Here is a 15,247-nt window from a genome sequence, read left to right as displayed (position 1 = left end):
GATAGAGCTCTCAAGGATAGTGGAATCAAGGGTTATGGAGATAAGGCAGGAACAGGATACTGATTGAGGATGATCAGCCATGATCATATTGAATGGTGGTGCAGGCTCGAAGGGCAGAATGGCCTACTCCAGCAACTATTGTCTACTGTCTATTGTCACAAAGCTGATAGGTTGGAAGTGGACTCTGATTGATTGGTAAAGAAGTTGCCATGTACAATGTGCCAGTTTATGGCGATTGACAGTTAACAGCCAGGCTTTGTTTACATTTTAAACCAGGCAGCTTGACTGTGAATGGTCAAGGCATTGCCTTAAGAAATTCACAAGTGAATGGCTATTTTGTTAGGTGCATATGTCCTTTCTGTCTCCAAAGAACAGAGCCCCATGTTTTAAATATATGTAGCTTCCAGTACATGTCAGGACATTGCACTGCTCATTCCTGATTAAGGGCTCCGGCCTAACAAGTCAATTTTCCTGCTCCTCGGATGCTGCCTGACCTGCTGTGCTTTTCCAGCAACACAGTTTCGACTCTGATCTCTAGCATCCACAGTCCTCACTTTCTTCTCGTTGACATCATACTGTGAACCAGCTTGACAATCCTAATTTCAAGGAAAGGGTGGGAGGTCAATTCAATGATGGCAATACCATTGAACATCAAGGGATGATGGTTACATTCTCTCTTGTTGGAGATACCTGTCATTGTCATGGCACAAAGGTTACTTGCCATTTATCAGCCCAAGCCTGGATATTGCTACATATGGGCACAGACTGCTTCAGAATCTGAAGTATTGTGAATGGTGTAACCATCAGTGAACATCCTCACTTCTGACCTCATGATGGAGGGAAGGCCATTGATGAAGCAGCTGAAGCTGGTTGGGCCTAGGACACTACCCTGAGGAACTCCTGCAGGGATATCCTGGAGCTGAGATGACTGACCATCTTCTGATGTGTCAGGTCCAACTCCACCCACTGGAGACTTTGCTCCCTAATTCTCACTGTTTCCAGTTTAGCCAGAGCTCCTTGATGCCACACTCGGTCGAATGCAGCTTTGGTGTCAAGGGCTGTCCCTCTCCCCTCCCCTCTGGAATTCATCTCTTTTGTCCATGTTTGACCCAAGGCTGTAATGGGGTCAGGAGCTGAGTGACCCTGGCAGAACCCAAACTGGGCGTCACTGAGCAGGTGCTGCTTGACAGCACTGCCGATGACCCCTTCCATCGCTTCAATGATGGCTGGGAGTAGACTAATGGGGCAGTAATTGGCCAGGTTGGATTTGTCCTGCTTTTTGTATACAGGACATACCTGAGCAATTTTCCACATTGTCGGGTAGATGCCAGTGTTGTAAGTGGACTGGAACAGCTTGGCTAGGGGAGCGGCAAGGCCTGGAGCACACGTCTTCAGTACTATTGCTGGAATGTTGTCAGGACCCGTAGCCTTTGCAGTATCCAGTGTCTCCAACTGTTTCTTGATATCACATGGAGTGAATCAAATTGGCTGAAGACTGGTATCTGTGATGCTGGGGATCACTGGAAGAGGCTGAGATGGATCATCCATTCAGCACTTCCGGCTGAGGATTGCTGCAAAAGCTTCAGCCTTACCTTTTACGCTGGGCTGTTCCATCACTGAGGATGGAGATAGTAGTAGAGCCTCCTCCTCCAGTGAGACGATTGATTGTCTACCACCATTCATGACTGGATGTGGTAGGACTGCAGAGCTTAGATCTGTTGGTTGTGGGATTGCTTTGCTCTGTCTATCACTTGCTTAGGCAACTAGTCCTGTTTGGTGGCTTCACCAGGTTGACACCTCATCTTCAGGTATGCCTGGTGCTGCTCCTGCACTCTCCATTGAACCAGGGTTGATCCCCTGGCTTGATGGTAATGGTTGAGTGGAGGATAACCCTTTGTTGTACCTGTCCTGTGAGTGTTTGATGAGGGCAGTATAGAAGGAATTTTACTTTCTGCTCAAAAGAGTAGTTCAGTTTATAAATTTGGAAGGTAAAGCTAATTTCAGTAATGATGACCGTGAGAACTAACGTCGAAAGTAGTGTAAGCCCATCTGGAGAATGGCCTCCTCCCGCTCCTCAGCCTGTGCACACAGACGTGCACTTTAGGTAAGGAGCTCTGCCAACCTCATCTGGTCTGGACTACACCTGACTCCAGACCCACAGCAATGTAGTTCATTGTCCTCTGAAATAGCTGAGCAAACCACTCAGTTCAGGGGCATTTAGGAACAGGAAATAAAACCTGGGTTTGCCAGTGATGACCAAGAAGAAAAAATAAATTAGCCTTTAAGGTAAATTAATTACAGGTGATTAATGTTATAGTTATGCAGACCATTTAATAAAGTAACATGCAGTTCATAGATAATACAGAGGAACAGGCAGAGACCAGTCTGTCCCTCCAATCTAACTGCCCCTTCAGTTTTTAAACTCAACGGAATAATTGTTATTGCTTCAGGGAATCTCTTTGCATGTTCATTATCTCATTACTTATTTAGCAAAATGTAAATTTCATCAGTTATGTAACTCCTTTTATATTTTAATGAGGAAATTTTTCTGTGTCAGAGAATCTTTGAGGAGAACTAAATGATGGCTTTGCACATGTGGTTCATAGTTGCAAAACTGTACATGTGTGCATTTGTTTCCTGTACGATTATGTGATGTGGGTGTCACTGGCTCAGCCAGCTTTATTACTCATCCCTAGTTGCCCTTGAGAAGGTGCTGTTGAGCTGCAATCCATTATAGGTTCACCCAGAGTGATGTTGGAGAGGGAATTCCAGGAGTTTAACCTAGGACACTGGAAAGACAACAATAATAATTAGTGCTTCCTGTATCTGCTGCCCTTATCCTTCTTGGTTGAGATTTTGGGATCACAGAATCCCTATACTGTGGAAGCAGGCTGTTCGGCCCATCAAGTACACACCAACCTTCCAAAGAACATTCCATCCAGACCAACCCCATCCTACAACCCTGCATTTCCCATGGCTAATCCATTTAGCATACACATCCCTGGACAGTATTGAAGGAGCTTTATTTCCTGCTCTAAAGAGTAGCGAAATCTTTCAGTTTAAAGGTCTAGAGGGAGCTTTACTCTATCCAATCCCATTCTGTCCCTGTCTTGAGAGTGTTTGATAGAGACAGTGTCAAAGGAGCTTTATTCTTTATCTAACCCCATGTTGTACCAGTCCTGGGAGTGTTTGATGGGGTCACTGTAAAGGCAGCTTTACTTACAGTTTAAAAAAGTAGAGAGGGCTTTACGTTCAGTTTGAAAGTGTCGAAAGGTGTGGCACTGGAAAAGCACAGCAGGTCAGGCAGCATCTGAGGAGAGTCAACATTTCGGGCATAAGCCCTTCATCATGCTTCTCGGATGCTGCCTGACCGGCTGTGCTTTTCCAGCGCCACACTATTCGACTCTGACTCTCCAGCATCTACAGTCCTCAGTTTCTCCTGTTCAGTTTAAGAGAGTAGAGTGGGGGATGTGCTGGGGCATGAAGGTGCACATTGTGTTGGAGTACAATTCTATTCCTGTTGATGACACACAGTGCCTCTTGGGTGCCCAGTTTTGGCTTGCTACATCTGCTCAAAGTCTGTCTTATTTAACTCATTGACACAACATGACAGAGGGTATTCTGAATGTGAAGATGGGATTTCATCTCCACAAGTACTGTGCGCTGGTCACTCATACCAATATTGTCCCGGACAGAAACATCGACAACTGCCTCTTGAACTGGTGCAGTCCTTGACATGTGCATGTCTGGACAATGGGGAAAATGTGCACACTCCACATGTGTTTAACTTTGTACATCCCAGTCCAACACTGCCATCCCCAAACCACACAGACGCTCATCCAAGGCTGAAATCAAAGCCAGGTGCCTGAGCCACCGTGCCACCCTGAGTTCGGAAAGTGCTGTTTAGTGGTGAGGTGCTGGGGACTGTTGCTGAACACAGAGACCTTGGAGTGCAGGTTCATAGCTCCTTGAAAGTGGAGTTGCAGGTAGACAGGATAGTGAGGGGAAAGTGAGGACTGCAGATGCTGGAGATCAGAGCTGAAAATGTGTTGCTGGAAAAGCGCAGCAGGTCAGGCAGCATCCAAGGAGCAGGAGAATCGACGTTTCGGGCATGAGCCCTTCTTCAGCATTTCAGACAGGATAGTGAAGCAGGCATTTGGTATGCTTTCCTTTATTGCTCAGAGCATTGAGTATAGAAGTTGGGAGGTCATGTTGCGGCCTACAGGACATTGGTTAGACAACTTTTGGAATACTGCATTCAATTCTGGCCTCCCTGCTACAGGAAGGATGTTGTGAAACTTGAAAAAGTTCAGAAAAGATTTACAAGGATGTTGCCAGGGTTGGAGGGTTTGGGAGAGGCTGAATAGGCTGCAGCTGTTTTCCCTGGAGCATCAGAGGCTGAGAAGTGACCTTATAGAGGTTTGTAAAATCATGAGGGGCATGGATGGGGTGAATAGTCAAGGTCTTTTACCTATGTTAGGGGAGTCCAGAACTAAAGGGCATAGGTTTAGGATGATAGGGGAAATATTTAAAAGGGACCTAAGGGGCAACCTTTTCAAACAGAGGGCGGTGTCTGTATGGACTGAGCTGCCAGAGGAAGTGGTGGAGGCTGGTACAATTACAACATTTAAGAGGCATTTGGATGAATATATGAATAGGAAAGGTTCAGAGGGATATGGATCAAGTGCTGGCAAATGGGACTAGATTAATTTAGGATATCTGGTCATCTTGGACACATTGGAGTAAAGGTTCTGTTTCTATGCTGTATAACTCTAAGGCTCTAAAACTCTAAACCTTGGTAACTTGCTGCAGTCCATCTTGTAGATGGTACACACTGCTGCTACTGAGTGTCGGTGGTGGAGGGAGTGGGTGTTTTTGGATGTGGTGCCAATCAAGTGGCTGCTTTGTTCTGGATGGTGTCAAGCTTCTTGAGTGTTGTTGGAACAGCACCCATCCAGGCAAGTGGGGAGTATTCCATCACACTCCTGACTTGTGTCTTGTAGATGATGTGCCTGTGTTTTGTATGTCTGTGTGAGAGTGTGTGTCTGTGTGAATGTGTGTGTCTGTCTGTGTGAATGTCTGTGATTGAGTGAGGGTGTGTCTGTGTGAATGTGTGGTCTATGTGAGAGATTTTGTGTGTGTGTGTGTCTTTGTGAGTGTGTGCGTCTGTGTGAATGTCTGTGATTGAGTGAGTGTGTGTCTATGTGTGTGTGTGTGTGTATACCCATGTTTGCGTTTGCCTGCGTGTACACTTACGGACTCTCTTATCCATGGAGCCTGTCTCCGTCTACCCCTACTGACCTAAGGATTCGGCCTACTAGTGTGCTGTTGCCATGGTGACTCGTGTGGGCCTATTATCCAGCATCCTGCTAATAGCAGGAGTCGGCTTCTGTCTGTTAATCTTTTTTTTCTCGTTTTTTTTTGTTTCCCCCTTTCTGCGGCTGTTTCCACAGTGACCCCAGACAGGCAAGAGAGTGTGGGAGATAAAGCAGTGCAGTCTCCACAACGTTTTCCCCTCCCCACCCCACCACCCACACTCTTTCACTGTCACAGGCCTTTTGTGTAGCTGTGCTTGACTGCGTACATGGACTAATTAAATATCCGAGGCCCCTAATCAGTTTGTGCTAATTGTAGCCAGTGAGTTTGTGTAAGGCATGTCAGTGTGACAATGTAGCCCGTGACCACACAAATACGTACCTTACAGAGCCTCCTGCTCGTGGGTTTGGGAGCATGCATTTGATGTATTTGTTCTATTTCTACTTACCCAGAGAGGAAGAGATCTCCATCTTCCTCCTTCACAAACGGTCAGTCCTACTCAGCCGATCGAAAGCTGCCGGGAATCTAAAACCCTCCGCCAGAAATTCACTTCACCCTCCTCTGCTGCCGAAAGAGAATCGTGCATTTTAGTAGCGCCTCTCGCAGCTACAGGGCACTACTCTGCCGCTTTTTAAAACGTCGTGTGAAATTGCAGAGGTTTATAAAATCATGGGTAGGATGAACAGCAAGGTCCTCTTCCCCCAAGGGTGGGGGAGTCCAGAACTAGAGGGCATAGGTTTAAGGTGAGAGAGGAAAGATTTAAAAAGGGACCTGAGGGGCAACCTTTTCACACAGAGGGTGGTACGTGTATGGAATGAGCGGCCAGAGGAAGTGGTGGAGGCTGTTACAATTACAACATTTAAAAGGCATCTGGATGGGTACATGAATAGGTGGGGTTTGGAGGGATATGGGCCAGGTGTGATTAGTTCTGCTTAGGATATCTGGTCGGCATGGTTAAGCTGGGCAGAAGGATCTGTTTCTGTGCTGTCTGACTCTTTGACACTATCTAGGACAAAGTGAATTGCAGATGCTGGTGATCAGAGTCGAAGAGTGTAATGCTGGAAAAGCGCAGCAGGTCAGGCATCATCCGGGGAGCAGGGGAATCAATGTTTCAGGCAAGAGCCCTTCATCATTCCCAAACGTTGAATGCCCTGCTCCCTGGATGCTGCCTGACCTGTTGCGCTTTTCTAGCACCACACTCTTTGACACTAGCTGCAATTCACACACAATATGATCCAATGAGAACACATGAAATCAGTAGACCATAAGAAATGGGTAACAGGAGTAGCCATTCGGCCCCTCGAGCCTATGCTGCCATTCAGCAGGATCATGGCTGATCCAACATTCCTCATATCCTCTTTCCTGCCCTTTCCCTGTAACCCTTGATTCTCCTCCTGAGCAATAATCTCTCTCAGCCTTAAATATACGCAAGGACTCTCCCCCTACAGCTCTCTGGGGCAAAGAGTTACAAAGACTCCCAACCCTCTGAGAGAAGAAATTCCTCCTCATCTCAGTCTTAAATTGGCGTCCCTTTACTCTCAGACTATGCCTCTCGCCCTAGACTCTTCCATAAGGGGTAATATCTGTATTATCCAGCAGACGCCTGAATGCTGCTGACTCCTGCATTGCTGTGATACAAATGTTCATTTACGTAGCACCAGAGGAACAGTGCAATCCACCTCTGACCAATACCTGACGCATGGGCCTGTGTTGTGTAAAAGTGAAGAAGCGTTTTCAAGTGAAGCCCTTCAGTCCACGATGTTGTGCCCAACATGCCCCAAGTTAAACTAATCCCTTCTGCCTGCCTGTAGTCCATAGCCCTGCATTCCTTGTATAATCATGTGCTTATGTAAAAGTCCCTTAAATGACCCTGTCATCTCTGCCTCCACCAGCACCCTGGCAGCGCGATCCATACTCCTCCCATTCTCTGTGTAAAAACACTTGCCCCTCACATCTCCTTTGAACTTTTCCCCCTTTCCCCTTAAATGCATCTCCCCCTAGTATGAGACATTTCAACTCTGGGAAAGACATTCTGACCGTCAACCCTACCCATGCGTCTCATAGTTTTATAGACTTTTATCAAGTCTCAACTGCTCCAGAAAAAAAAGTTTTTCTAGCCTTTCCTTCTAGTTCATACCCTCTAATCCAGGCAGCATCTGGTAAAACTATTCTGCCCCCTCCCCAAAGCCTCCATATCCAACCTCTAATGTGGTGACCAGAATTGAATGCAATACTCCAAGTGTGGCCTAACCAAAATTTTATAATGCTGCAACATGACTTCCTGAATCTTGTATTCATTTTCCTGATCAATAAAGACCATAAGACATAGGAGCGGAAGTAAGGCCATTCGGCCCATCGCGTCCACTCTGCCATTCAATCATGGCTGATGGGCTTTTCAACTCCACTTACCCGCATTCTCCCCGTAAGCATGCCATATGCTGCCTTTACCGCCCTATCTACTTGTGTGGCTATTTTCAGGGAGCTATGGATTTGAACCCCAAGATCCCTACGTACGTCAGTGCTGTTCCGGGTGCTGCCAGTAACTGTAAATTTTTCGTTAACATTTGATCTCCAAAGTGCAGCACCTCACACTTGCCCAGATTAAACTCCATTGGCCATCTCTCCGTCCCTATCTGCAACTGACCAATATCCCGCTGTGGGTCTGGAGTCACATACAGTCCAGACTAGGTAAGGATGACAGATTTACTTCCCTGACGGACATTAGCGAATCAAATGGATTTTTATGACAATTAACAGTTTGTTCCAGATTCTTATTGAATTCAAAAATCACAATCTGTGCCGGTGGGATTCAAACCCATATCCCGAGAATATTAACCTGGGGTTCTGGATTACTAGGCCACACAATGATTCCTGAAGAAGGGCTAATGCCCGAAACGTCGATTCTCCTGTTCCCTAGATGCTGCCTGACCTGCTGCGCTTTTCCAGCAACACATTTCCATCTCCGATCTCCAGCATCTGCAGACCTCACTTTCTCCACACAATGTCACTGTCTCACCAAAATTTCTAAGAAGGTCAAAGAGATTAGTAAGGAGGCAAAGGACGATCATCCTCTGATGCATCAAAACTTTGGATTGTAGTTGATAATTCATCAAATCACTCTATGAAATGTGGCTAGAATTTGCAAACCCATCCATCAGACACGGATAATCCCAGTGAACCTTCTCTGAGCTGCCTCCAGTGGAATATCTTTCCTTAAATAAGAGACTAAAGCTGCTCCCAGTGCTCCCGATGTGTCTCCCCAGCACCTTGTAGCAGTTTGCAGTAAGACTTCCCTACTCTGATACTCCAACCTCCTTGAAATAAGGGCTAGCATTCCATGAGGCCCTTCTGATTCCCTGCTGCCCCTGGGTGGTAGATTTCTGTGTTTCATGTACAAGTCCCCCCCCCCCAGTCCCTTTGTGTTGCAGCTCTCTGCAGTTTCCCTCCATTTAAGTAATATTCTGTTCTTTTGTTCTCCCTTTCCAAAATGAACAACTTCCCTTTTTCTCACATTATACTCCTTTTGCCAACTTTTTGCCCTTTTACATAACCTAATAATATCTCTCTGTAAACCATTTCTCTCTTGCAACCTGCCTTTCATCTATTTTAGTGGTGTCTGCAAATTTGTCTACAGTGCACTCACTTCCATCCTCCAGGTCATTAATACGTTATTAACAGTTGAAGTCCGAGCACTGATCTCTGTGGAATCCCAGTGGTCACAGGTTACCTACCTGAGAAAGGAGCCCTCACCACCACTTGCTGTTTCCTGCCCATGAGCTAATTCTCTATCCATGCCATCCAGCACCATGGGTTCCTAAATCATAAGTTAACCTTTCATGAGGTACCCTTGTCAAAGTCCAAATATAACACATCTATTGGTTCCCCTTTATCCCCTCTGGTTAAGACATTGGACACAATTTCCCTTGGATGAAGCCATTCTGATTCTGCTTGACTAGATTATAATTTTCCAAAAGTTCTGCTATTACTTTCTTATTAATGGTCTTATGAGGAAAGGCTGAGAAACTTGGGTCTGTTCTCATTGGAAAGAAGAAGGCTAAGTGGGGATTTGATAGAGACATACAAGATGATCAAAGGATTGGATAGGTAGACGAGTGAAAGTCTTTTTCCTAGGATGATGACGTCAGCTTGTACGAGGGGACATAACTACAAATTGAAGGGTGATAGATTTAAGACAGATATCAGAGGCAGGTTCTTTACTCAGAGAGTGGTAAGGGCGTGGAAGGTACCTGCCAATGTAATTAACTCAGCCACATTAGGGAGATTTAAACAATCCTTGGATAAGCACATGGGTGATGATGGGATAGTGTAGGGGGATGGGCTTGGATTAGTTCACAGGTTGGTGCAACGTTGAGGGGTGAAGGGCCTGTTCTGTGCTGCATTGTTCTATGTTCTATGTAGTTATAGAATCATAGTATCATAGAGTTATACAGAGCAGAAACAGACCCTTTGGTCCAACCAGTCCATGCCGACCATAATCCCAAACTAAACTCATCCTGCTCTGAGCCCACATCCCTCCAAACCTCTTTCCTTTATAAAATTATCTAAATGTCTTTTAACTGAAACACACCCACCACTTCCACTGGAAGTTCATTCCACACATGAACCATCTCTGTGGAAAAAAAATTACCCCTCATGTCCTTTTAACATCTTCCCCTCCTCACATTAGAAGAATTCCCCCTAGCCTTGAAATACCCCAGCCTAGGGAACAGACTCCTGCCATTCCCCTTATCTATACCACTCATGATTTAATAAACCTCTCTAAGATCACCCCTCTCCTTTCCTATATTCTTTCATGCAAAGTGTGGATAGATTGATCCAGAAATTGGGAATCCAGTTAACTCTCAAATTGGAAAAGAGAGTTGGTGGGTGAGACTTGAAAAAGGAGAAAGTGAGGTCTGCAGATGCTGGAGATCAGAGACGGAAATGTGTTGCCGGAAAAGCGCAGCAGGTCAGGCAGCATCTAGGGAACAGGAGAATCGACGTTTCGGGCATTAGCCCTTCTTCAGGAATGAGGAAAGTTGGTCCAGCAGGCAAAGATAAAAGATATCTTAGCCTGCTGGACCAACTTTCCTCATTCCTGAAGAAGGGCTAATGCCCGAAACGTCGATTCTCCTGTTCCCTAGATGCTGCCTGACCTGCTGCGCTTTTCCGGCAACACATTTCCGAGACTTGAAAAAGCTCAAGTACAAAAGCAGATGGCTGGAAGGTTATGTGGGAACATCTGGACACTATTATACTTGTCTATGACAAAGGATGCATTGTAGCCTCAGATGTGTTGGAATTTAATAGATAAAGGAACACATGACAACATACTGCCAGGAGCAGGCAAAGCCAATCTAATCTGACACCCGCACTACCATTTACTTAATTCATTGCCACAGAAGGCTGTGGGGGCCGGGTGATTGAGTCTATTTAAGACTGAGATAGATTGGTTCTTGAGTATCAAGGAGATCAAGGGTTACGGGAAGAAAGTGGGAGAAGGGGATTGAGAAACTTAACAGAGTCAAAATATATGGTGCTGGAAAAGCACAGCTGGTCAGGCAGCATCCGAGGAGCAGGAGAGTCGATATTTCGGGCATAAGCTCTTCATCAGGCTCAGGAATGTCATTCCTGATGAAGGGCTTATGCCCGAAATGTCGATTTTCCTGCTCCTCGGATGCTGCCTGACCTGCTGTGCTTTTCCAGCACCACTCTGATCTAAACTCTTGAATATTAATGAGGCAATTGGGCTGTTAACAAGGCCTTCAGAGCTCAGTATGTACTCAATGGGCCGAATGGCCCACTTCCACACTGTAAGGATTCTGTGATTTCACATTTCAAGCATCTGCAGGATTTTGCCTCCTATACAAAAGTAATTATTGGAGGTCAATCATCTCAACTCCAGATCATCTCTGCAGGAGTCCCTCAGGATAGTGTCCTAGGCCCAACCATCTTCTGCTGCTTCATCAGTGACTTTCCCTCCATCATGAGGTCAAAAGTGAGGATGTTCGCCAATGAGGACCACTGACTCTCCAGAGAAAGCAAAAACTTTGTGGACACTTTAAAGTCGGCTAGATGCTTTAATGGATATCGATAATCGTGTTAAAAAAAAGTGGGCAGCACGGTGGCACGGTGGTTAGCACTACTGCCTCACAGCGCCAAAGAACCTGGGTTCAATTCCCTCCTCAGGTGACTGTCTGTGTGGAGTTTGCACATTCTCCCCGAGTCTGTGTGGGCTTGCTCCCACAGTCCAAAAATATGCAGGTCAGGTGAATTGGCCACGCTAAATTGCCCATAGTGGTAAAAACAATGACTGCAGATGCTGGAAACCAGATTCTGGATTAGTGGTGCTGGAAGAGCACAGCAGTTCAGGCAGCATCCGAGGAGCTTCGAAATCGACGTTTCGGGCAGAAGCCCTTCATCAGGAACTTTTGCCCGAAACGTCGATTTCGAAGCTCCTTGGATGCTGCCTGAACTGCTGTGCTCTTCCAGCACCACTGATCCAGAATTGCCCACAGTGTTAGATGAAAGGGTAAATGTGGGGGAATGGTCTGGGTGGGTTGCACTTTGCCGGGTCAGTGTGGACTTGTTGGGCCGAAGGGCCTGTTTCCACACTGTAAGTAATCTATTCTAATTGCACAATTTTCAGCACCATTCACGATTCCTCAATTACTGAAGCAGTCCATGTCCAAATGCAGCAAGATCTGGACAGTATCCAGTTTTGGGCTAATAAATGGCAAATGTTATGATGTTCAGCACACTGGGGTTTACCATTGACTGGAAACTGAACTGAACTCAGTGCATAAACACAATAGTTATAAGAGTAGGTCAGAGGCTAGGAATCCTGCAGTGAGTAACTCAACTCCTGACTCTGTGAAGCCTGTCCACCATCTGCAAGGCACAATGCTGGAGTGTGAGGGAATACTCCATAGGCCTTCTTACAAACTCTATCCACCTGAGTGGCAACCTTCAAAGATCTATGTACATATGATGCAGAGCTGGGCTGAGGAGTGGCAGATGGAGTTCAACCCTGCCAAGTGTGAGGTTGTCCATTTTGGAAGAACAAATAAGAATGCGGAATACAGGGTTAATGGTAGGGTTCTTAGTCAGGTGGAGGAACAGAGCGATCTTGGGGTCTATGTACATAGATCTTTGAAGGTTGCAACTCAGGTGGATAGAGTTTGTAAGAAGGCCTATGAAGTATTATCGTTCATTAGCAGAGGGATTGAATTCAAGAGTCGTGAAGTGATGTTGCAGCTGTACAGGACTTTGGTTAGGCCACAGTTGGAGTACTGTGTGCAGTTCTGGTCGCCTCACTTTAGGAAAGATGTGGAAGCTTTGGAGAGGGTGCAGAGAAGATTTACCAGGATGTTGCCTGGAATGGAGAGGAAGTCGTACGAGGATAGGTTGAGAGTTCTCGGCCTTTTCTCGTTGGAACGGCGAAGGATGAAGGGTGACTTGATAGAGGTTTATAAGATGATCAGAGGAATAGATAGAGTAGACAGTCAGAAACTTTTTCCCCGGGTACAACAGAGTGTTACAAGGGGACATAAATATAAGGTGAAGGGTGGAAGGTATAGGGGAGATGTCAGGGGTAGATTCTTTACCCAGAGAGTGGTGGGGGCATGGAATGCGCTGCCCGTGGGAGTAGTAGAGTCGGAATCATTGGCGACCTTTAAGCGGCATTTGGATAGATACATGGATGGGTACTTAATCTAGGTTAGAAGTTCGGCACAACATCGTGGGCCGAAAGGCCTGTTCTGTGCTGTATTGTTCTATGACTCATTTCCCTGGCTGGTTAATACTGTATACTATCCCTCACCCATTTGCTCAAACTAAATCCTCCTGAATTGGACCTGGTGCTATCCTTAGCTGTATGTGCGGATACTGTAGGCAATCATCACGATGGCTCAGTAGTTAGCACTGCTGCCTCACAGCACCAGGGTCCCAGTTTCAATCCCAGGCTTGGGTGACTGTCTGCGCGGGTTTGCATCGACGTTTCGGGCATAAGCCCTTTTCCAGCAACACATTTCCAGCTCTGATCTCCAGCATCTGCAGACCTCACTTTCTCCTTGGGGTATAAGAGTAAACTGCAAACTGTACAAGGTGCTGGGGAGAGCACATCGGGATCACCGGGAGCAGGCTTGGTCTCTTATTTAAGGAAAGATATTCCACTGGAGGCAGCTCAGAGAAGGTTCACTGGGATGATCCATGTCTGATGGATGTTAGGACACTGAAGGGGAAAATACATGAGTCATGGGATTGCAGATCCTACCACATTTCACTTGCAAACACTTCTTCACTTTTACACAACACAGGCTCATGCGTCAGGTATTGGTCAGAGATGGATTGCACTGTTCCTCTGGTGCTAGGTAAATGAACATTTGTATCACAGCAATGCAAGAGTCAGCAGCATTCAGGCATCTGCTGGATAATACAGATATTACCCCTTATGGAAGAGTCTAGGGCGAGGGGCGTAGTCTGAGAGTAAAGGGACACCAATTTAAGGCTGAGATGAGGAGGAATTCCTTCTCTCAGAGGATTGAGAGTCTTTGTAACTCCTTGCCACAGGCAGCTGTGGGAACAAGAGTCCTTGCGTATATTTAAGGCTGAGAGAGATTATTGCTCAGGAGGAGAATCAAGGGTTACAGGGAAAGGGCAGGAAAGTGGATGTGAGGTCAGTGGATGTTGAAGGGGGAGCAGGCTCGACGGGCCGAGTGGTCCACCCCTGTCCCTAGTATGTTCTTATCTAATCCTCTGATCATCTTGTATGTAAAGAGAAATGCTCCAGCCTCAACAGCCCTCTGTGGTAAAGAATTCCACACACTCATTCTCCTCTGAGAGAAGAAATTTCTCTGCATCTCTGTCTTAAACTGTGACCTTTTATTCCGAGATGATATCCTCTGGTCCCAGATTCTCCCATGAGGGGAAGCACCCTCATCTTCCCTGTCAAGTTCCTCTAGTGAATAAATATTCCTGTCAGTCCTCCCTTTCCATCGAGACCTAGGCCTCTGAGGGATTCGAAAAGTCTGGTGAAAATTTGGAAATGAGGGTATTGTCTGACCAGGGCCCGGTGAGTTCACGACCAATAGATGGGCAGCTGGAAAAGCACAGCATGTCAGACAGCATCTGAGGAGCAGGAAAGTCAATGTTTTTGTCCCCAAACCCTTTGTCCTGCCTTTTCTGCTCCTCAGGTGCTGTCTGATCTGCTGTGCTTTTCCAGCGCAACGTCTATTGATACTGACTCTCCAGCGTCTGCACTCACAGAGTCACAGAGATGAACAGCACAGAAACAGACCCTTCGGCCCAACCCGTCCATGCTGACCAGATATCCCAACCTAATCTAGTCCCATTTGCCAGCACTTGGCCCATATCCCTCTAAACCCTTCCTATTCATATACCCATCCTATACTAGCCTCCCTCCTGTAGGAAGGATGCTGTGAAACTTGAAAGAGTTCAGAATAGATTTACAAGGATGTTGCCAGGGTTGGAGGGTTTGAGCTACAGGTAGAGGCCGAATAGGCTGGGGCTATTTTCCCTGGAGCGTTGGAGCCTGAGGGGTGACCTTATAGAGGTTTATAAAATTATGAGGGGCATGGGTAGGCCTTTTAAATGTTGCAATTGTACCAGCCTCCACTACTTTCTCTGGCAGCTCATTCCATACACGTACCACCCTCTGCGTGAAAAAGTTGCCCCTTAGGTCTCTTTTATATCTTTCCCCTCTCACCCTAAACCTATACCCTCTAGTTCTGGACTCCCTGATCCCAGGGAAAAGACTTTGCCTATTTATCCTATCCATGCTCCTCATGATTTTGTAAACCTCTACAAGGTCACCCCTCAGCCTCCGATGCTCCAGGGAAAACAGCCCCAGCCTGTTCAGCCTCTCCCTATAACTCAAACCCTCCAACCCTGGCAACATCCTTGTAAATCT

At 46.4% G+C, this 15,247-nt stretch overlaps 1 protein-coding gene and 1 long non-coding RNA gene across 2 annotated transcripts in view; one reads left to right on the top strand and one right to left on the bottom strand.

The window, feature by feature from the left end:
- LOC122551951 (receptor-type tyrosine-protein phosphatase-like N) overlaps nt 1-15,247 on the top strand; it is a 139,158-nt gene that overhangs the window by 70,994 nt on the left and 52,917 nt on the right. The window lies entirely within an intron of this gene.
- The window catches only part of LOC122551818, a 26,663-nt gene that overhangs the window by 8,278 nt on the left and 3,138 nt on the right, over nt 1-15,247 (bottom strand). Inside the window, exon 2 of the long non-coding RNA XR_006312206.1 lies at nt 5,765-5,880. This is a non-coding gene — a long non-coding RNA (uncharacterized LOC122551818). The remainder of the gene's footprint in view (nt 1-5,764; nt 5,881-15,247) is intronic.

This window comes from Chiloscyllium plagiosum, chromosome 7 (genome assembly GCF_004010195.1).
Source record: "Chiloscyllium plagiosum isolate BGI_BamShark_2017 chromosome 7, ASM401019v2, whole genome shotgun sequence".
In the NCBI taxonomy this organism is placed as follows: domain Eukaryota; kingdom Metazoa; phylum Chordata; class Chondrichthyes; order Orectolobiformes; family Hemiscylliidae; genus Chiloscyllium; species Chiloscyllium plagiosum.
The sequence above is the reverse complement of the archived record's forward strand: the minus strand, read 5'-3'. Positions and strand labels throughout refer to the sequence as shown.